The 22,069-nt window shown below is 35.7% G+C and overlaps 1 protein-coding gene and 1 pseudogene across 7 annotated transcripts in view; one reads left to right on the forward strand and one right to left on the reverse strand.

Annotated features, from left to right (window-relative positions):
* Positions 1–22,069, forward strand: part of Pals2 (protein associated with LIN7 2, MAGUK p55 family member) — a 125,421-nt gene that overhangs the window by 18,959 nt on the left and 84,393 nt on the right. The gene's annotated exons all lie outside the window — the stretch shown is intronic.
* On the reverse strand, positions 8,754–10,254 carry LOC124990700 (metal-response element-binding transcription factor 2-like; annotated as a pseudogene).

Genomic DNA, 22,069 nt, shown 5'->3' on the forward strand with positions numbered 1-22,069 from the left:
AAACCTGCAGGTACTGTAACAGTGAACTTCCAAGCAACAGCAGGCAGCTGGTGCTCCACTGGCGGTCGGCGATCAGTTTGCTGACTGTTGTCGGGGGATCGGGAGGTGAACCTCGTGTGTTGGGTGATGGATAGGTGTAAGGCAGGCGATGGACAGGCAAGAGGCAGGCAGATGGCGGATGATAGGCACCTGAAAGAGCAATCTGCACTCAAAAAAGGCATCCATATGCTGGCAGACTGTAGGTGATCACAGCAGACAAATGGGGTAAACAGCAGGGGATCGATCAGCAGCAAAAACTGCCTTACCAAGAAACAGATATCCTCTGCTTGAAACCGGAGTTACGATTGCTTGTTCTATTTCTGTAAGGTACGTCGTTGGGATTTTAATTGGAATTGCATTGAATCTATATAGCACTTTTGGTAGTATGGCCATTTTGACAATATTAATTCTGCCTATCCAGGAACATGGGAGATCTTTCCATCTTCTAAGGTGTTCTTTAATTTCTTTCTTTAGTGTTCTGTAGTTCTCATTGTAGAGGTCTTTCACCTCTTTTGTGAGATTGATTCCCAAGTATTTTATTTTTTTCAAGGCTATTGTGAATGGGGTAGTTTTCCTAACTTCTCTTTCTGAAGATTCATCACTTATGTATAAAAATGCATTAGATTTATGAGCATTGATCTTATATCCCGCTACTTTACTAAATTCACTTATGAGTTCTAAGAGTTTTTTGGTGGAATTTCCTGGTTCCTCTAAGTATATAATCATATCATCAGCAAATAGGGATAGTTTGAGTTCTTCTTTTCCTATTCGTATCCCTTTAATTTCTTTGGTCGGTCTGATTGCTCTGGCTAGAGTTTCAAGGAGGATATTGAATAGGAGTGGTGAAAGAGGGCATCCCTGCCTTGTTCCAGATTTTAGGGGGAATGCTTTCAGTTTTTCACCATTAAAAATGATAATAGCCATGGGCTTAGCGTAGATGGCCTTTACAATGTTAAGGAACGTTCCCACTATGAAATTCATCTGGAAGAATAAGAAACCCAGAATTGCTAAAGCAATCCTTCGCAGGAAAAATGAAGCAGGGGGTATTGCAATACCAGAACTTCAACTATACTACAAAGCAATAGTAACAAAAACGGCATGGTATTGGTACCAAAATAGACAGGTAGATCAATGGTACAGAATAGAGGACACAGACACAAACCCAAATAAATACAATTTTCTCATACTAGACAAAGGGGCCAAAATATGCAATGGAGAAAAGATAGCCTCTTCAACAAATGGTGCTGGGAAAATTGGAAGTCCATATGCAACAGAATGAAACTAAACCCATGTTTCTCACCGTGCACATCCCCAGCCCTTTTTAAATTTTTTATTCAGAGACAGGATGTTGTAGATGACTTTTTCATTGCTGTGACTAAAAAAGACCTGACCAGAACAGTTGTCGAGGAGGAAAAGTTTATCTGGGGCCTCACAGCTTCAGAGGTCTTAGTCCATAGATAGCCAGCTCCATTTTGGGGGCTTGAGTTGAGGCTGAACATCGTGGCAGAAGAGTGTGGCAGAGAGGAGCAGCTCACGTGATGGTCAGAAAGCAGAGAGAGACTCCACTTACCAAATACAAAATATATCCCCTAAAGATATACCCCCACTGACCCACCTCTTCCAGCCATACCTTACCCACCTTCAGTTATCACTCATTTAATCCCATCAGGGGACTAAATCACTGGCTTAAGACTCATAACCCAACATTTCGCCTCTAAACCTTATTGCATTGTCTCACAGATGAACTTTTAAGAGACACCTCACATCCAAACCATAACCCAGGGTCTTGCTAAGTTGTTTAGGGCCTTGCTAAATTGCTGAGACTGGCCTTAAATTATGATCCTCCTGCCTTAACCTCCTGAGCCACTGGGATTACAGGTGTGCACTATGGCACAGGGCTGATTCCTTCTTGATGTGTGATTTTTTTTTTTTTCTTTTTCCCCAGTGTTCTGAAATTTCACAGCAAAGTGTCTTAGTTTGAGTCTATTTTTATCTATTTTGCTGGGTGCTCAGAGCCCCATTTAGTCTAGCAACTTAAACTTTCAGTTTTGGGAAACATTAAATATTTCATTAATGTTTGCCTCCCCTTCATTTTTATTTCTCTGCAGAACTTGTCTTATTTAGATGTTCTCAAATCAGTTCCCTTATTTTCTGTTTTTTTGTGATGTTATTGTGTATTTATCTTCTCTAATTTCTATTGAATTTTTTGTTTCTGCTTTTTTATTTTTATTTTCTAAGAGCTTCCCTTGGAATGTTCATCTCCTATGGCAATAATATTCTAGTTTCATGAATACAATATTCTCTTTCTTCTTTGAGAATTTTACTTCTTGTTTTTTCACTAGAATAGTTTCATTTTTCTAAGTACATTTTAAAGTTGTTAATTTTAGTCTCTCTTTTTCATGTTATAGGCTTTTCACAGTCATCTAACATCCCAAGGTTATTAGTTCCTTGTTGAAAGTAGAACAGTAAAGTCCTGAGGCTCTGATTGCATAGTGAGCTTCACTGAGGCTGGATAGTTAAGGATAATGCTTGATCTTCGTGAGCATGAAAGGTATTTTAATACTGCTCATCTGTAGCATCTACCATCTCTGGATCCTCCTAACTAGAAATAGTTTCTAATGGATATTTTTTTACTGTTAATCCTGCTTGCTTAATAATTTCAATTATTGTTCTTGCATGTATTTCAGTCACCTGCTACCCTGGAGCAAGTTATTACTGGCAACTTAGTTTCTTCCATCTTCCTAAATTTGGCACCCACTTCCAAGTTTTCTCAAGGATGTTTCTGATTCCTTCATTACTGTGTATGAATACTTGTCACGGCAATGGAAGTGATGTGAGGTGGTTGGTGTTGACCAGTTGAAAATTGTTTCTACTCCTTCAGGACTAAAATTAAGATAAAACTAAACTGTATAGTGGCAATTCTAGAACTGTGAACTACTTTTTTTTTTTCATAACCAACACTCTTCTAGGCAAATTATTTTATTCCATCATTTTTTTTCTGCATATCTGCCACTTGCTTGGCATGCAAGCCTTCAGTAACAGAGTGCAGCTCCTGTGCCCCTTGTCAGTCCCTTATAAGATATCCCTATTGTTATCCTTCCAGCCTCAGGGCATTTTCCTTCTTTCTATTTTAGGGAAATATCGAGATCACTTTGGTGATATTGGGGGCATTATACTTGGGAAATGCTGCTTATAGTCTATGATTACAGCTGCAAAGAATGAGCAGAGTTTATGGTCATTCACTTAAACTGATCTTTAGCATGTCTCAACCTTTTTGGGCCTGATTTTTCTCATCTTAGAAATAGAGATAATACCTATCCCATCTAGTTTCCAGGAATTTTTTTTTGAGTCTTAAATGGAATAGAAAATATAAGAAAAGTAAATAAATTGCATATGAGTTGGTGATTATTTGAAGTCAAGTAGTAGTTTAGAGCAATGCTTAGGATTCACTGAATTAGGGAAAACACCAAGATGAATCTTTAAGTAACTGATCAAAGGTGGGAAACAATGGACAACTGACCTAAAAATGAAATTAAATATACTCCGAATATGTGCAGAGGTGTGCAGGCATAATTCAGTGAAGGGGGAGGTGTAAAGAATAAGAGGTCGTAGAGAATTCTACCACTGACACACTTAATGACTTTGATTAAATTAGCATGTGTAGGTGTGTGTTTTAGCAGAGAAGACTGAAAGAAGACTCTTAAAAGGAACTCCTTGCAGCAACAGTAATAAATTCTTCCTTGGTCACTTAGTATAAATAGAAAATATTGTCTGTTTTATAATTTTGCAATTATGAGAGAATAATAGTATTTCAGGAGAGTAAAAACGTCCTCTGACCTGATAATATTTATCAAGACTCAATACACAACAATGACACAGCAACATTAATGTTTATAGCAGCTTAACTCACATAGCTTAAACTGTGGAACCAACGTAGGTGTCCTTCAACCAATGAATGGGTAAAGAAAATATGGTATATATATACCATGGAATATTACTCAGCTTTAGAGAAGAATGAAATTACGGCATTTGCTGGTGAATGGATGGAATTGTAGAATATCATGCTAAGTGAAATAAGCCAAACCCAAAAACCAAAGGCTGAATGTTTCTCTGATATGTGGATGCTAATTGACAATAGTGGTGGTGGGGCACTAGGGAAGAAGAGTTACTTTAGATTAAGTAGAGGGGAGTGAAGGGAGGGGAAGGGGAGGGGAAGGGGTAGGAAGGGTAGTAGAGTGAAACAGACATTATTACCTCATGTATATATATGACTGCATGGCCAACTGCATGTAGTAGTGATCCTACTACATGTACAATCAGAAAAATGAGAAATTATACTCCATTTATGTATGATCTATCTAAATACATAAATGCATTCTATTGTCATGCATAACTAATTAGAACAAATAAAATTTAAAAGAATAAAAGGTGAGATTAACATTAAAAAAAAAAGAATCAACGTAGAACTCAATTTATAATCTCAGACTAGATACCCTGGAGCTACCTGTAGGAAGCTCCACACATTTTGTGTGTGGCTAAAATTAAACGGTAAGTTGTTTTCATTTATTTACACAGGGTCTGTAACTGTTTCCTTTTTGAAATCTAAAAAGATTGTGATTTAGGTAAAATAGTTTTTGACAAAAAAATCTGATTTACAGGATGAAAATTTAAAAATTAAAAGTAATTGTTAATGTTTCATTCATTGCAGTTATTACATGTAAGTAGGCCTTGAAGAAGTCTTAAAGTGCGCCTGTTAAAGTTATTAAAAGATATTAGTTAATGTGACAGATTAAAATGGCTTACTAGGAAAGAAATCTGTGAGAAAAAGTACAAAATAATATAAGCCATTGGATATTGAAGGGATGAATGAGGAGATTATCTTTGGAAAGACAAATCCAAGACTTTTAGAAATGATGCCAAGCATTTCTTGCCTAATAAAATCTTCCATAAAATGGAACTTAATTTTATTAGGCAGAGTAGTTTCCTTTAATCCTTTTGAATCTGTATAGAAACTGGTAGGAACCCTTATTATATTGGCTATTCAAATAGCTTGGGCAAGTCATATGTTAAATTATTGTTTTGTTATACAGTTATACATAAATATATCAATTTTATTAAAAATTTCAGATATTACCAGTTAAAGCTAAGAGCCTTTATGTCTGCTTTCAATTTCTGCTCCTTCCCTAGTAGTGGTTCCTATTATACTTTGTTCTGTATCTTTCTAGACTTATTCCTATATTATTTATATACATGAACCTATAGAAAATTGAAGCATACTATGTATGCTTCATTTCTATAAATACTTTTATAAATATATAAAATATATTACTGTATTAGTAGTATAATACTATTTAAAACTTTTTTTTTTTTTTTTTGTGGTGCTGGGAATTGAACCCAGGGCCTTGTGCTTACGAGGCAAGCACTTTACCAACTGAGCTATCTCCCCAGCCCAGTATAATACTATTTAAACCTGCTTTTTTCCCCACAAAAGAATGTGTATTTCTTATTATAAAACCATGTTATTATTTTTAACTGATGATTCACAGGATGAGCTTAGTTTATTTAGCTATTCCTCTGCTGAGGAACACTGAGGTAGTTTTTATTTTTTCCCATGTTTTCAAGTAATGTCACAATTAACATCCTGATAGAAGCCTTATTAGAGGCAGTTTTACCCATATCATGATGATCTCTTGTACTCCATAGTAAAGTTGTAATCATGAAGGTTTTAAGAAAATTAAAGCTTATTTAAAAACACTACTTGAATTCTGGTATTATTGGCATGAAGAGGTTGACAGTGTCCTCTGCAAGAAAGCAAATACATGTGTGAGGCCCTGAGTTGGATCCCTGGTACTGACGATGTGGTGGGGGAAGCGAATATATAACTGGGCAAAACTGTCAAAAACAGATTTCCAAGTATATTGGAACTTGACCAAAGACAGTTAAAAAATTAAGGATATTATTTTAAAAAGTTAGAGTTTGAGGTAGAAACATTGTGATTTAGTGACCTTTTTTGCCTGGGATGTTCCTATATATTTCCCCAAGCCTCCAGACTCAGCTGGTCACAACTGAGCCTTCTGCAGTGCTGTGGATTGAATGTTTGTGTCCCCCCAGATTGATATGTTGAAACCCTAATCCCTAGTGGGATGGCATCTGGAGATGTGGGGCCTTTGGGAGGTGATTAGGGCTGGATTAGGACATGAGGGGAGAACCCCTATAATGCCATTAATGCCCTTATAAGGAGAAGAGACAGCCCATAGTATTATTATTATAGTATCCTGAACTACAACAATCAGTATTGAGAGTTGGAGTGAGTTTTGAGGGTAAAGTGAAAGGGGACACAAAAACCTATGATTTTGGTGGTGAAAAGTTCTGACTTTGGTTGGAAACAGCTGGAGAAAACCTGCTGCTTTGCAAGCTTGACATTGTGGACATGACTTGGTGTGAGCAGCAGATCAGCAGAAATTTAATAGGGAAATCTTAGAACCATAGAAAGAATAACCTCAGCACATGAGGAGACCCGAGAGAGCCTGGCAAAAGTGAAAGTTAAGGGAGACTTGAGAGGGGCGGCAACTTTGAATTTCTCAGTCCACACACAGATAAACAGACAAAGGTGGAAGTCTTGCAAGCTTGAGGTCTGTGAGTACAACCTTTGCCCCAGTCATTGGCTGATCATTAAGCTCTACAGACATCAACGCAGCCTCCAGGAGGCAGGCTAACCTGAACAGAGATGTCCTGGTTGCATGCCATTGAGAGAAACAGATTCTACAGTTTATGCCCAGACTAATCACTGAATAACCCAGTAACTCTGAAAAAATTAAAATGAATCAAAGTTGCTGTAATATATTAATGTTTCAACCTAAACCACAACATTCCAAAAAGAAAAACTAGGAGAGTGTGAACCATAATCAGGAAAAACAGTTAGTGGAAACTGACATCTTGGTTTGGTGAGGTCTTTAAATTGACTATTAATATATTGAAAAAATTAAAAGAGAACATGCTAACAAGATAATGAATAGAAAATCTCAACAAGTTAGAAAAAAAGAACCAAATAGGAATTTTAAATTTAAAAATAACTGTCAAATGAGAAATCCACTGGAGAGGCTCAACAGCAGATGTGAAGATCTGAGATGACAGAAAATGTGAAGATCAATAAAAAGTCTTCATTACAAAGAAGAGAGAAAAAATGTTTCTAAGAGACCTGTGGACAAATGTCAAACATTCCAAATATACATAATGAGAGTTCTAGACAGAGAGGAAGAAGAGAAAACAACAGAAAAAATATCTGAAGAAAAACCATCCTAAATTCCCACCAAATTTTGATCAAAAAAGAAAAAAGAGAAAAAGTGTGACGTACATAACTGTTTGCAGACTGAAAAAGTAAACAGCAAGCAGGTTAGAGAAGGCAGCTAGAAATGTAAGTTCCACTAGATCAGTGATGAGGCATTTTGTTGTTTTACTTTGGTGTCCCTGTCCCTTCACCTGCATTTAGCATAGCTCAAAACTCAGAAGTGTGGGCATCAGAATGCACCTCAGAGCTCTCAAAACTCTCTTATACTCGCTTGAAAAGCAGGAATTGGGTTTTCCTAATGCTTGTCAAGAGTACAGAAACCTCAGTTTTTCTCTCCTTTTCTGCCCTCTCCACTTCTGTGTTCTCTTGCACTACAGTCCCCAGGAAGTTCTCTGGCAGCAGCACTGGCACAGCTACAACAGAAGAGCTTAAAAACTCTAAGGGGGCACTTCCCTCTTCAGCCTGAGAAGTTGTGGTCCCAGCAGGGCAGATTCCTGTTATCTTTTTTTCCTGTGTCTCCTGCTGCTTAAATCTGGATATGAGTGTAGTGATAGGCAGTATTTGGTAGAGTGGCATAAATAAAGCCCCAGATTTCTAGCTGGAGAATTAGAATAGGGCATCCCAGAGAACCAGAAGTACCAGACAGATTGTGGAGAGGGAGGAGATCTGGAAAGAGACCCTTTCAAGTTGTTTATGTGCTTCTGGGATCACCCTTGAGCTGTGCATTTGTGGATCTTACCCTCAAGAACATAATGAAATACTGGTAGGCCACTATCTGAGTCTCAGACTAGCCAATAGGTGGCATCTATGTGGTACAGATCTGAACACCATTTGTGAAAGTTTTGAAGAGTTAGTGACTTCTTTTTTTTTTTTTTTTTTTTTTTCAATTTACAGGCTCAATATATTTTTTTTTACACTTTGCTTGAAAGAAAATTTCAATATTTTACAGTCTTTCAGTAGGCATTATATACACTGCACTTTATGAAATCTAAAAGGTATTGAAATAAATTTCTTCCAACATTTTGGTAACAAAACAGACAATGTTTCTCCAAAGTCTTGTGCTATCTACATGATCTGTTTGCTCTGATAACCACTAATCACAAAAACTGACTCAGTGGAATAATTAGAAAAATTATCTAACACCATGCATGGGTTTGAATCAATTTTAATATCCTATCCTAAAAACATTCTACAAATCTTAAGATTTAAAAAATTAAGTCTCTGTTTTGATTTGTAAAAGATATCTTTTTATGACAATATCCATAACATTGACAAGTACATGTTAAGGCTAGTATCATCTTCTTTTGTGATTTTTTTGTTGTTGTTCTTGCTGTTTTAAGAAAGAGTAAAAGCCAGACTTCTTTAGGGCTTTGAACTGTACCTATATAAAATGAGAGTGCAGTGAACATAATGTTCAGTCCTACAGTCAGGATGCAGTCGCTCCTTCCCATTCCACAAGATACTGCACCTTTCCATCGAGTGTCACCCGACGAGCCAAAACTCGGTATTTTTTGCCACATGCTATTCTACCTGCAGCACCAAAATAACTAGTAATGGAGTTTTTCAGATGATTAAGTTATAACTCCTGATCTGCTAAGTTATTCAGAATCTCTGTGTTGAGTTCCTCAAATTGATAATCTTCTTTGCCTTCATCATCTTTTACAATTTCTGAGTTCTGAGTCTGGAGTGCTCGTCTTGGAAGACGACCTCTTCTTCTCCGCAAATGTGGTATTGCAGCAGGCCAAGATCTTCCTGTGCGAGTTCTTTTTCTGGAGTCAGATAATCCATAATGCCTGGAAATGCTAGATGAGGTAGTTTCTTTTGCACTGGAAGCACCCGTGAAATCCACATCTGAGGTATTAGAAGAATGTGCAGGTCCCTCAGTTCTCCCTATAGAACAAGGTAAATCCAAGGTAGGACTCTCTGAAGCTGATTCCTTATCCAAAGGTGGCTCAGCAGTTTTCTGAATCATCTTTCTTGTGTATGGTCCAGGAGGACGACCTACAGATTTTTTCTTTCCTTTTTTTTCTATTCCATTGCTTACTTCTCTCTCCAGGGTGCAATCTATCCCAGTTTTCATTAATGTATGTCATAAGCTCAAGTTCAGAATCAAAGTATTTCTTCTTGTGAATAACACTTAGGTTGTAAAGGCATAGGTGTGCTATATCTACCCACTGTAATGGTAGACGTTTGAGGTATTCTGGTCCAGAACTGCAGACAGAGCAAATAAATGTATAAAACCTATCTCCAAATAGCATTGGTTTTTGAAGGCATTGCACACAAGCCTCATGAAACCACTGCTTACATTTGCAGCACTGTAGCATCTTTAAATACCAGTCTCCAGGGCCTCCACAATAGCAGTAACACTGCTGGACATTGGTTTTATGACCTGCATCCCATTCAAGGTCTGCCACACTATAGGGTAATGTCTGCTTCATGACTTGCAATGCTTTGGCATTTGGTCCTTTTTTAAGTGCACCACCCCTCTTTGTTGTTGTTGCAAAAACACACTGTCGACAGAGCCATTTTTCATCTGAATCAATCACACTGGAATCAATATGAGGTGTATGACACAACTGATGATATCCTTGGCCACACTTATCACATATAACCATTTCATTAGGAGCTTCTGAATACTCTTCTTGACATATTGTACAGACCATTTCCCCACTTCCAGTGGCTCCTGTTTGAATGTCCTTCCAGAGAACCCAGGATTTAGAACTGTCTTCAAATATGATGAAGCAGCTCTGTTTCAAAATGTTTATCTTTTTGATAGTTCCAAGATAAAACAAGCCATCTGACCATCTAGCTAGGACATCCTGACCCTCTTCAAATTTACATGCAGGCTTTTTGGTTTTATGTCCATCCTGTAAAGACAGCTTGGTCAAGGATGTTGGGGTCTTTTGGTTTCGACATAAAGGAGACCGCTTGTGGACCAGTGAATTACCTGCCCCTGTAGAGTCTGCACAAAACGAGGTCCTCGGGGACGAGGGTTGTGGGTAGACTGAGCCTGCCTATACCGGCCTCAAACACAGCCCACTTCGCTACAGCCCTTCGCCATTTTGGTTTCCCGCGGACTGCCGGTGCATTCTGGGAGCGCGGAGCGCCTCCGAGGCCGAATGGCAGTTAGTGACTTCTTACAGAGTTAAGTATACACTTCCTAGTGACCCAGCAATGCCACTTCTGGATATTTACCCCAAAGAAATTAATATTTAACTAAAAAAATTAGAGGAGAGAGAAAAGAAATAATCCTAAAATTAAAAGGATGACAATAATTATCAGGCAAATGGAAACAAAGAACAAGGATAGTATCCTGATATTAGATAAAATAAAATTAATTAAAAATTTAAAAGAACAATTTTTTTCATACAAAGTACCACTTAAGAATATGTAACAACATAGTAATCTCCTTTATGAAGCAGAACTACAGGAAATGCATGAAAACACACATAATACGAGACTTTAATGTATCACTCCTCAACCGTACAAATCAACTGAACAGAAATAAGGGAGGAGATAGAAGATTTCACTATCGACCAGGTGTGGTGGTGCACAACTATAGTCCTGGTTATTCAGGAGGCTGAGGCATGAGCCTTGCAAGTTCAAGGCTACCCTTAGTAATTTAGTGATGTCCTATCTCAAAATAAATTATAAAAAAAGGACTGAGGATGTAGCTCATTGGAGAGTATTCCTGGGTTCATTCCCCAGTATCAAATAAAAATTTAAAAATAAATTTGAAAAGCTGAGGATGTAATTCAGTGATAGGTAGATTGTTCCTGGGTTTAATTACCAGTACCATTAAAAAAAAACCCACAGTCAGTTAGGTAGATTTTATTAGATATATAGTAATGTAGTGAACTTTGCATCCTCATGATGGAGAATATATAATACATCAAAATTCTAAAAATGAAAATTATAGTGACAGATCATTGGTTGCCTAGGTGACCTAGTGGGAGGAGACATGTAAAGGGGTTGGGGGCAAGGAAGTATTCAAAGGGTATCTATGAACTTCTGAGAGTGATGAATATATTCACTATCTTAATTGTGCTTATGGTTGCACAAGTGTGTACATATGTCAAAATCCATCAAATTGTATATCAGTTGTATTTAAATTTTAAAGAACTTTAAAAGGCAAATGATTGCAGAAGTATGTTAAAAGTTGCTATCATTTCATAAAATACCAATAAGGCCACATCTCTGAAAACTTCACAGTGTACATATCCTCTGATATAGATATTTCATTTCTAGAAATGTATCCTGTAGGCATACCCATACAACTACATAACATAACAAAAATAACTGGAAACAACCTTAATGCTTCACGTGGATGAGTTAAGTAACATGATGTGTAAATAATAAATCTACACACTTAAAGTACTATGTATTTCTACATACCTACAATATTATAATACATACCTACAAAGATTACAATATTAAGTATTAAAAAGGATGAAGTAAATGTATTGACATAAAAATATGACTTCTACAATACTTGGACGTTGAAAAAGTATATAATGGGTAAATAGTACTTAACATTTTAAAAGGCAAGCACATACATTATGCATATCAGAGCATGTATATATTTACTTCAGTCTTCTTAGGGAAGGAAAAAATATGTGAAAAGGAATTAAGGTCAATTCTAAACAGCCCTGAAAAGCAGTTTTTCATAACTAATTGGTGGCAAAACTGATTGGAAATGACAAGAGGCTATTTTCTTTATTATACCTAACTACAAACACTCATATTTTTTACTGTAGATAATTTAATACCATGTTTTGTTATATAAAGTTTAAATACTAATTCACCATATCCAGAAAGCTAAACAATAATGGTAAATCTGACTAAAATAGTTATGTGATGATCTATAATGAGTGATCTCCAGATGTTTCCACACCCAGGATTTTATTCACAGAAAATACAGTTTTATGCTGATTAATTTGACAGATTCCTGAATGAACACAGATTTGTAAAACTGATAAAAGAAAGAAAAAAATCCTTTGTCCTTAAGAAAAATTAAATCTTTAATTTAAAACTTTCCCAGAAAGAAAATGGCTCAGTTGTTCTCACTAGTAAAGGAGGATAACTCTGACATCCTTGTGCATGTAGAAAATCCAAACAAATCTACAGATAAACTATTTATATTATTAATGAATTAAGGAAGATTGCTGGGTACAAGGCCAATATAAAATTAAAATTTAAGAAACATCTTCCTTAATAGCATGAAACACTTGAAAAACAAATTAATCTATGAAAAGTTGTCACTACTGAGCATGTGAGAGAAATTAGACAACATAGTTACTTGATGGTTTTGTACAACAAGGAAATATATGTTGATTTCCTTAAGAAGATTTATATTGTAGAAGCCTTTTGTATTTCTCTATATCTATTTTATCTTTAGGGAAAATACAAGTTTTTCTTTAAGAACAAATGATTTTATAGATGACCTAAAGGTATTATATTAAAGTGAATTTAAGTTACATCTTTGTATTTTGGGCTCCTAATTTTTATATATTTTCAATGGAGTTCAGAGTATAGTTGTTCAAATTTTCCTTTTATCAGAATTTGGTTTTTGTTGAGTTTTTTTTAACTTCTTTCTGAAAGCATGGCACATAATAGAAAATTGTTATTAAGAAGTAAGATTGTCAGAAAATTATACTAGCCACTTTTATAAGGCACATGGTTTACAATAGGAATATTGGTAAGTTCTTTAAAAAATGGTAGTTCACTTTCCTTTATGAAACCTCCCATTCAAAGACGACACGGTTCAAAGTAGTGGGTTAAGATGAATAAAATGAGAACCTAGTATTTGAATTTTTAAAAAATCATTGTTTTTAAGTTGAGGAAAAACTGCAAATAGATTAGTTGAGATTATTTTTTCATTGACACTTTGAATGATTAATATGGTCACAATGAGAGATGGTTGAAGAGACAGTTGTAGAATATGCATAAAACAATATTTAGCATTTACATTTTAATAGATTATTCATTTAAATAAAATTAAACTTATGAGTTGTGTCAGTATCATTTAGGTATTACAGGTAGGGAAATAAACATGTAGTTAGATTTTTTTTTTTTTAAATACTACATTGGGGAAAATGGGTTTAGAATTTGTAATTCAGTTCTTGTCCTTTAATTGCTCCATGCGCTGCACATTAGCATTTATATCAGTGTCTTATGAGACAATTCATTATTATTTTATGACAAATAATAAACAAAGGCCTCTTGATGGAAATATCCTTGCTATACAACCTGTTTAAAGAAATAGTATGACAATATCTGATAATTGAAAAGTGTTACATCCTTTGACTTAAAAATTTTTTATGTATGTAGGACCACATACATATTTTCGTTTTTTGCATGCTGATTATATCTGCAAAAAATAGAAGCAACCTATATATCTTTCAGTAGAGGACAAACTAAATAAATTTTGATGCATCCATATTCTGAACTACTAGGTATCTTGAAAAGAATGAACTCCGGTATGGAATGATCACTAAGATATTTTATTAAATAAGCAACAACTGCATTTCTGTATTCAAAAAAGAATTTGGATACAAGCATAAGTTTTTTCCTGAAAATCTCCTTGAGGGAGAAGATTTTTTTTTTAATTTAAAAATATTTTACTATAGACTGTTATCTTTTACCACATTATGTGTATACACACACACATTTGTGTTACATGTGTGATTGTGTAAGAACTTTTTAAAATTACATATGTAAATGATTTTAAAAGTCATTTTTCATCAAAACTTTGAAGTCTGTTATCTTCTGGTAGTTATTAGTCAAAAATGTCATGGAAGTCTCGTTATTGTTCCTATTCAACTCTTACCTTTTTCTCTCTGAAAATACTTACTTTTTCCCTTTTAATCCTCAGCATTCTGCAGTTTCAGATAGGTAGGACTTGACCTAGGTCTTTTTTTAAATATATTTTAAAAATTAAAACCTCATAATTATACATAACAATTTGGTTCATTTTGACAAAATCATATACATGCAAAGAATTTTATTTCAAACCCCATCCCCCCTTGTCTTCCCTTTTTCCCTTCCCTTATTCTCCCTTTTCTACTTCATTAAACATAGACATAAAATCGAAATTTCCTTTGGTATCTTTATGTATGAACATAACATGATTTTGTTAAATTCATACTATTTATCTTCCACTTTTCTCCTTCTCTCCCTTTGGTTGTTCTTACACTCCACTGGCCTTCACTATACCTTTATGATATCTGGTCCCCTTCCCAGTTGTCTTCTATGCCTTATTTTGCTCTAACTTCCAAAATGTAAGAGAAAACATTTGACCCTTGATTTTCTGAGTCTGGTTTATTTCACTTAGCATGATTTCTCCAGCTCCATCCATTTGCTGGCAAATGCCATTATTTCATTCTTCTTTATGGCGAGTGAAACTCCACTGTGTATTTATATGACATTTTCTTAATCCATTCATCTACTGATGGGCATCTGAGTCGATTCCATAATTTGGCTGTTGTGAATTATGCTGCTATAAACATTGATGTGGCTATATTGCTGTAGCATGCTTATTTTAGATCTTTTGGATGAACTCTGAGAAGTGGGATAGTTAGGTCCTATGGTGGTTCCATTCCTAGTTTTTTGAGGAATCTCCACACTGTTTTCCATAGTGGTTGGTACTAATTTGCAATCCCAACAACAATCTAAGAGTGTACCTTTTCCCCCATATCCTTGCCAACATTTATTATTATTCATGTTCTTGATCATTGCCATTCTGACTGGAGTGAAATGAAATCTTAGTGTAGTTTTGGTTTGCATTTCCCTAATTGCTAGAGATGCTGAACATTTTTTCATATATTTCATGGCCATTTGTGTTTCTTCTTTTGAGACATTTCTATTTGGTTCTTTTGCCTATTTATTTATTAATTGGGCTATTTGTTTTTTTGGCATTGAGTTTTTTGAGTTCTTTATATATTCTGCATATTAATCCCCTGTCAGAAGAGTAGCTGGCAAAGATTTTCTCCCATTCTACAGGCTCCCTCTTCACTCTTCTTCATTATTTCCTTTGCTGTGCAGAAGCTTTTTAATTTGATGGCATCTCACCTATTGTTTCCTGGTTTTATTTCTTGAGCTTTAGGGGTTTTTTGAGGAAGTTGGTGCCTATACCTATATGAAGGAGTGTTGACCCTAGGTTTTCTTCTATCAGTTGCAGTGTTTCTGGTCTAACTTCATGTCTTTGATCCATTTTGATTTGACTTTTGTACGCGGTGAAAGAAGGGGTATAAATTCATTCTTCTTTGTATGGATATCCTGTTTTCCCAGAACTATTTATTCAAAGGCAACTTTTCTCCAACATGCATTGTTGGCACCTTGTCAAGTATCAGATAAATTTGGGTTTGTCTCAGTGTCGTCTGTTCTGTTCCATTTGTCTTCATGTCTATTTTGATGCCAATACCATGTTGTTTGTTACTGTAGCTCTGTAGTATAATTTGAGAGATTGGGTCTTGTGGTACCTGCTGCATTCATTGTTCTTCTTGCTCAGGATTGTTTTGGCTATTCTGGGTCTCTTATTCTTCCAAATGAATTTAAGAACTTTTTTTTTTTTTGGTGCGTATGTGTGTACATGTGTGTGTTTTTCTGTAAAGAATGTCATTGGTATTTTGATGGGGATTACATTGAATCTGTGTATTCTTTTTGATAGTATGACCGTTTTGACTATATTAATTCTGCCTGTCCAAGAACATGGGAGTAGACCTGGGCTTTTGCATTCAGTCTGGTCTACATTTGAAAAGCCTTTCATTCTAAAATTTTGCATGTCATTTTAACACAGGAATATTTTCTTCTGTTACTTCTTCAACAGTTTCCCTACCCTTTGTCTTTGATCTTATGAAACTTCTAATAGGAACTGCTAGACTTACTTATGTGCTTTATCTTTACTTCAATATTTTCCACATTTTCTTCTTTACTCTGTATTTGGAAAGTTACCCTGACTTGATTCTCTGGATTAGCACTTTAAACCTTATCCTTTTTTCATTTAGTCTGTTGTTGGATTTTAACTAGACAATGTTTTTAATTGCCTCGAGACTTTGAGTTTCTTCATTTTCTCTTTCTTAGTGGCTTGTTCTTTTACAAACTCAGTAGCTTCTCACCTATTTCTGAGAATGTTAGCTAGCAAAAATGATATTTCAAGGTTGTATTCTCAGCCCCATCTGCCTTCCCCACCCACAATGCACTTTAGTTTGTTCAGCTTTGTCCACTTTCACTGATATTTTCTTCAAATGTCTGTGATGTATAATTGCTGGTTATATTTATCAAGAATTAATCCAGATTAGGTACCTGATGAGGATTTCCTCTGCAGTTGTGTAGTCTGTCCACCTTTTCTTCCCCACTTGATCCCTCCCTGGAATGGAGGACACAAGCAGACTTGGAGTGGTGGGTATGTCCTCAGGCAGTCTTCTTGGAATTTGTAGACAAAGAACAGGTGGGAACTCTTAAAGTAGCTACAGAAAAAGAGAAGAATGGTCTGGAGATAGAACATATTAATGCAAGGCTTTAAGTTGGAAGAACAGAAGGAGAGAAGGTGGTACCCATAAAAGTGTTAGCAGTGTAGTAAGAGGAATTTTTGGTTGTTAGAACAACTGTGGAACACTGCAGGCATTTGATGGAGAACAATCATGTGCAAAAAGGAAATCTTGCTCCCCAAATGCCAGTAGTTTCCTGTTTGAGAAACACTTCTCCCTGAGAAACACTGCTCCCATCACTCACTCCCAGGTGCACTCTTCCTCCATCTCTCCTCTGGTGTCTTGCAGAGAACCAAATTTATCTTAGCCTCTTCTTTCCTGTTTTAAGGCCCCAGCCGCCCCATTAGGAACCCTAACCAAGCAGAAGGAATGCTCACTGTTTCTGGAAAGAAGTTGATGGTATTTAGGTGAAGAAGTGGCACTCATATGTGGGGCTTCTTAATTGCCCCTTGTGTCTAACCCTCTGCTGTGCCTGTCCTCCTTGGTTGTTATTGACCAATAACAATAACCAATATTGGTTGTTATTGTTTGGATTTTCCTTAAGAATCCTTTGGGGAATTCAGCTTCACATTTTGTTTTAAGGCTTTAGATGTTAATCACAAATTCAATATTCTTAGTAGGACGAATTTAGTTATTCTTACTAAGATGCTTTATACTGGTGCCTTCTCTGGTTTCCCATCCTTATATCACCCACTGACACATCAAGTAAAGCATTAACATCGAACCCCTTTCCTGTACTCCCTCCACATTGATAATGCATTGGAAGGTATTGTCCTAAGAGTTTTCCGTGCATTATTTAGCAACTGCAACCCTGTGAAATAGATACCATTGTCATTTCCCACTTAAGAGATAAAACTGGCTTTGGGAAGCTAAGTCATTTACCCAGGTTTTTAGGACTCGTTAAATGGCAGAGTTCAGGCTCTTATCCACTGCATAATGACACCCTACTCTGCATTACTTCATAGTATTTGTATCATCATTCTTCATATGTGTGATAAACGATTTTCTTCAACATCTAACCCCATGCCTGGCATCTAATAAGCTCTGAGTAAATACTAATTGAATTATCTATGTACAAACAAGGTTCTGCTCTTTGAATCCGTTGAGCCGAATTAAAATTTCAAGATATTAGTTTGAGAGCTAGGATGTGGACAGCATATTTTCATTTTATAGAAAATTATTTTTGTTTTTATTGACTTTATTGTTTTATGACCTTAGCAATCATGGTCAAATCACTATTGTGTCCAAATTTAATCTCAAGGAATCATGATCCAAATTTTAATAAGTTCTTTTTTCTCTATAATTTCTTATAAATGTATTTTTTAAAAGAATTTTATTGTTTCATTACAAGCCCTTTAATCTTTTATGTACTTTCTTTAAAAATTATGCTTGAATATTTCCAAATATAGACTTTTTTTTCATTTCACAGATTCTGTAAATTATGCAGCATGACTCTGTAAAATATAAGCAGATTTTTTTCTTTACCATCTTATAAACATTTACTTTAGCTATCATTTTCACTGGGGAATTCATTTTATTGAATTAAGTGTGAACATAACACCAAATGTGGCCACAAAAGGATTTTTAATGTTAAAATAGTCTCTATTCTAATTTTTTAAGAATATAGCTCATCTAATTAAAGTTCTAAAATTGAGTAGAAATGCTTTTGTAAAGCAATTCTTATAGTGGAACTCTTGGAATAGGATATAGGTGGGAAAATACCATTAATTTTATAAAATTTGGTTCACATAATGAATTATACTATAGAAAGTTAAAAATTCATTAATCAGCAATTATTACTCTTAAAAACTTGCCATTTTAGTAGTTTAAGCATTTATAGATAAACTTCTATCTTGTCATACAGTTCATGTATAGCTTTAAAATAACTGTCTGTAAACTATATCACATTTTGCTGCTTCCAGTATGATGTAGACTTATTTGTAATAAGAAGATATAATTAAAAACTATTAATGATTTTGATAAGAAAAAGATGTTATAATTTTGTGACTGAAGCTGTATTATCAAGAACACATGATGTGCTGGACTGTGGCCTAATTTGGGGGGACACAGGTTGAAACAAGATATAAATGATTTTTATGCTTCACAGACTTAGAATTTAGGGAGGAAATTGTAATTAAACAAATACCAAGATATTTAATTGTATACGTTTGTCAGAATTAGAAAGTATAGAGTATTACTAAGAGAATTTATCCTAATTCGGGCAGCCCATGATATTGAAATTTGACTCCCAAGGGATGATGTTGCCAGTTCCTTTATCTTGAAGTGTTTATGTTTTTCTCTAATAGTTTTAGAATTTTGTGTGTTACATTAAGGTCTTTGATCTAGTTTAAGTTGATTTTTGTACAGGGTGAGAAATAGGAATCTAATTTCAATCTTCTACACGTGGATATCCAATATTCCCAGTACCTTTGATATGTTTTTGGCATTTTTGTCAAGACTCACTTGGCTGTAGATATGTGAAAAGGTGTGAAAAGGTGTTGTCCACCTGTGGTGGTGACTGGGAAAGAGCGATGCGTCAGCTCTGGGGCATGATTAGTATGATGGTTAACGATATTGAGTTTTACTTCTTTTGAGAAGTCTCAGTTCACATCTTTTGCCCTTTTTTATTGGATTACTTGTTCTTTTGATTTTTTAAAAAATTCTTTATTCTGGATATCAGTCCTCTCCCAAATGAATAGCTAGCAAAGATTTTTTTCTTCCGTTCTATGGGTTGTCTTTTCACTGTTGATTGTTTCCTTCACTGTGCTGAAGCTTTGTATTTTGATGTAATCCCATTTGTCAATTCTTGCTTTTATTTCTTGAGCTATTGGTGTTCTGTTCAGGAAATTGTTGCCAGTTCCTTTATCTTGAAGTGTTTTATGTTTTTCTCTAATAGTTTTAGAATTTTGTGTGTTACATTAAGGTCTTTGATCTAGTTTAAGTTGATTTTTGTACAGGGTGAGAAATAGGAATCTAATTTCAATCTTCTACACGTGGATATCCAATATTCCCAGTACCATTTGATGAAAAGGCTGGCTTTTCTCCAGCATATGTTTTTGGCATTTTTGTCAAGACTCACTTGGCTGTAGATATGTGGATTTATTTCTGGGTCCTCTATCCCATTCCATTGGTCTACCTGTCTGTTTCTGTGCCAATTCCGAGCTGTTTTTGTGACTGTAGCTCTGTTGGGTATCTTGAAATCAGGTATTGTGATGCCTCCAGCATTGCTCTTTTTACTCAGGATTGCTTGGGCTATTTGGGGTCTTTTAACTAAGGTTTCATAAAAATCTTAGGATTATTTTTTCTAGTTTTGTGAAAAATGGCATTAGTATCTTGAAGGGAATTGCTTTTGGTAATATGAGCCTTTTAACAATATTCTCCCAGTCATGAACTGGGAGGACTTTCCATTTTATAGTGTTGTCTTTGATATCTTTCTTCAGTGTTTTACAAGTTTCTTTCTTTTCTTTTCTGTTTTGGTACCGGGTATTGAATTCAGGGATACTCAGCCACTGACCCACATCCCCAGCCATATTTTGTATTTTATTTAGAGACAGGGTTTCACTGAGTTGCTTAGTGCCTTGCTATGCTGAAGCTGGCTTTGAACTTGCGATCCTCCTGCCTCAGCCTCCCAAGCCACTGTGATTATAGGCGTGTACCACCATGCCTGGCTAGTGTTTTGCAGTTTTCTTTTTCTTTTTTCTTTTTTTCTAGTGCCGAGGATTGAACCCAGGGCCTTGTGCTTGCCAGGCAAGCACTCTACCAACTGAGCTATATCCCCAGCCCTACAGTTTTCATTGTAGAAATTTTCATTTTTGTGTCCTGCTACTTTGCTAAATTGTTTATCAGTTATAAGAATCTTTTGGTGGAGTCTCTGAGTTTTCCAAGAGTATAGAATCCTATCTGTAAATAGGATAATCTGACTTATTTCCTTTTTTATTTCTCTTGCCTGGTTACTTTGGCTAAAATTTCAAGTACTCTATTGAATAAAAGTGGTAAGAGTGAACACCCTTGTCTCATTCCTGATTTTGGAGAACATGTTTCAGTTTTTTCACTTTCACTATGATGTTGGCTCTGGGTTTGTTGTGTATAGACTTTATTATGTGAAGGTATGGTTCTTTTTTTTTTTATTTTATTTATTTTTTTAATTTTTTTTACGTTTACATAGGGTAATGATGTTTATTTTATTTTTCCCCTACCCCCCACCCCTCCCATCCCTCCCACCCCTCTTTTCCCTCTACACAGTCCTTCTTTCCTTCATTCTTACCGCTCTCCTTAGCCTAACTCTAAACCTAACCCTAAACCTAATGCTAGCCCCTCCCACCCCCCATTATATGTCCTCATCCGCTTATCAGCGAGATCATTCGTCCTTTAGTTTTTTGAGATTGGCTTATCTCACTTAGCATGATATTCTCCAATTTCGACCATTTGCCTACAAATGCCATAATTTTATCATTCTTCATTGCGGAGTAATATTCCATTGTATAAATATGCCACAGTTTCTTTATCCATTCATCAACTGAAGGGCATCTAGGTTGGTTCCACAATCTGGCTATGGTGAATTGAGCAGCAATGAACATTGATGTGGCTGTATCTCTGTAGTATGCTGATTTTAAGTCCTTTGGGTATAGGCCAAGGAGTGGGATAGCAGGGTCAAATGGTGTTTCCATTCCAAGCTTTCTGAGGAATCTCCACACTGCTTTCCAGAGTGGCTGCACTAATTTGCAACCCCACCAGCAATGTATGAGTGTTCCTTTTTCACCACATCCTCGCCAACACCTATTGTTGCTTGTATTCTTGATAATCGCCATTCTAATTGGGGTGAGATGAAATCTTAGGGTAGTTTTGATTTGCATTTCCCTTATTACTAGGGATGTTGAACATTTTTTCATATATCTGGTGATTACTTGTACATCTTCTTCTGTGAAGTGTCTGTTCATTTCCTTAGCCCATTTGTTGATTGGATTATTTGTATTCTTCGTGTAGAGTTTTTTGAGTTCTTTATAGATTCTGGAAATTAGCGCTCTATCTGAGGTATGGTTGGCAAAGATATTCTCCCACTCTGTAGGCTCTCTCTTCACATTTCTGATAGTTTCCTTTGCTGAGAGAAAGCTTTTTAGTTTGAATCTATCCCAGTTGTTGATTCTTGCTTTTATTTCTTGTGCTATGGGAGTCCTGTTAAGGAAATCTGATCCTAAGCCAACAAGTTGAAGATTTGGACCTACTTTTTCTTCTATAAGATGCAGGGTCTCTGGTC

This window comes from Sciurus carolinensis, chromosome 8, assembly GCF_902686445.1.
Source record: "Sciurus carolinensis chromosome 8, mSciCar1.2, whole genome shotgun sequence".
Classification (NCBI taxonomy): domain Eukaryota; kingdom Metazoa; phylum Chordata; class Mammalia; order Rodentia; family Sciuridae; genus Sciurus; species Sciurus carolinensis.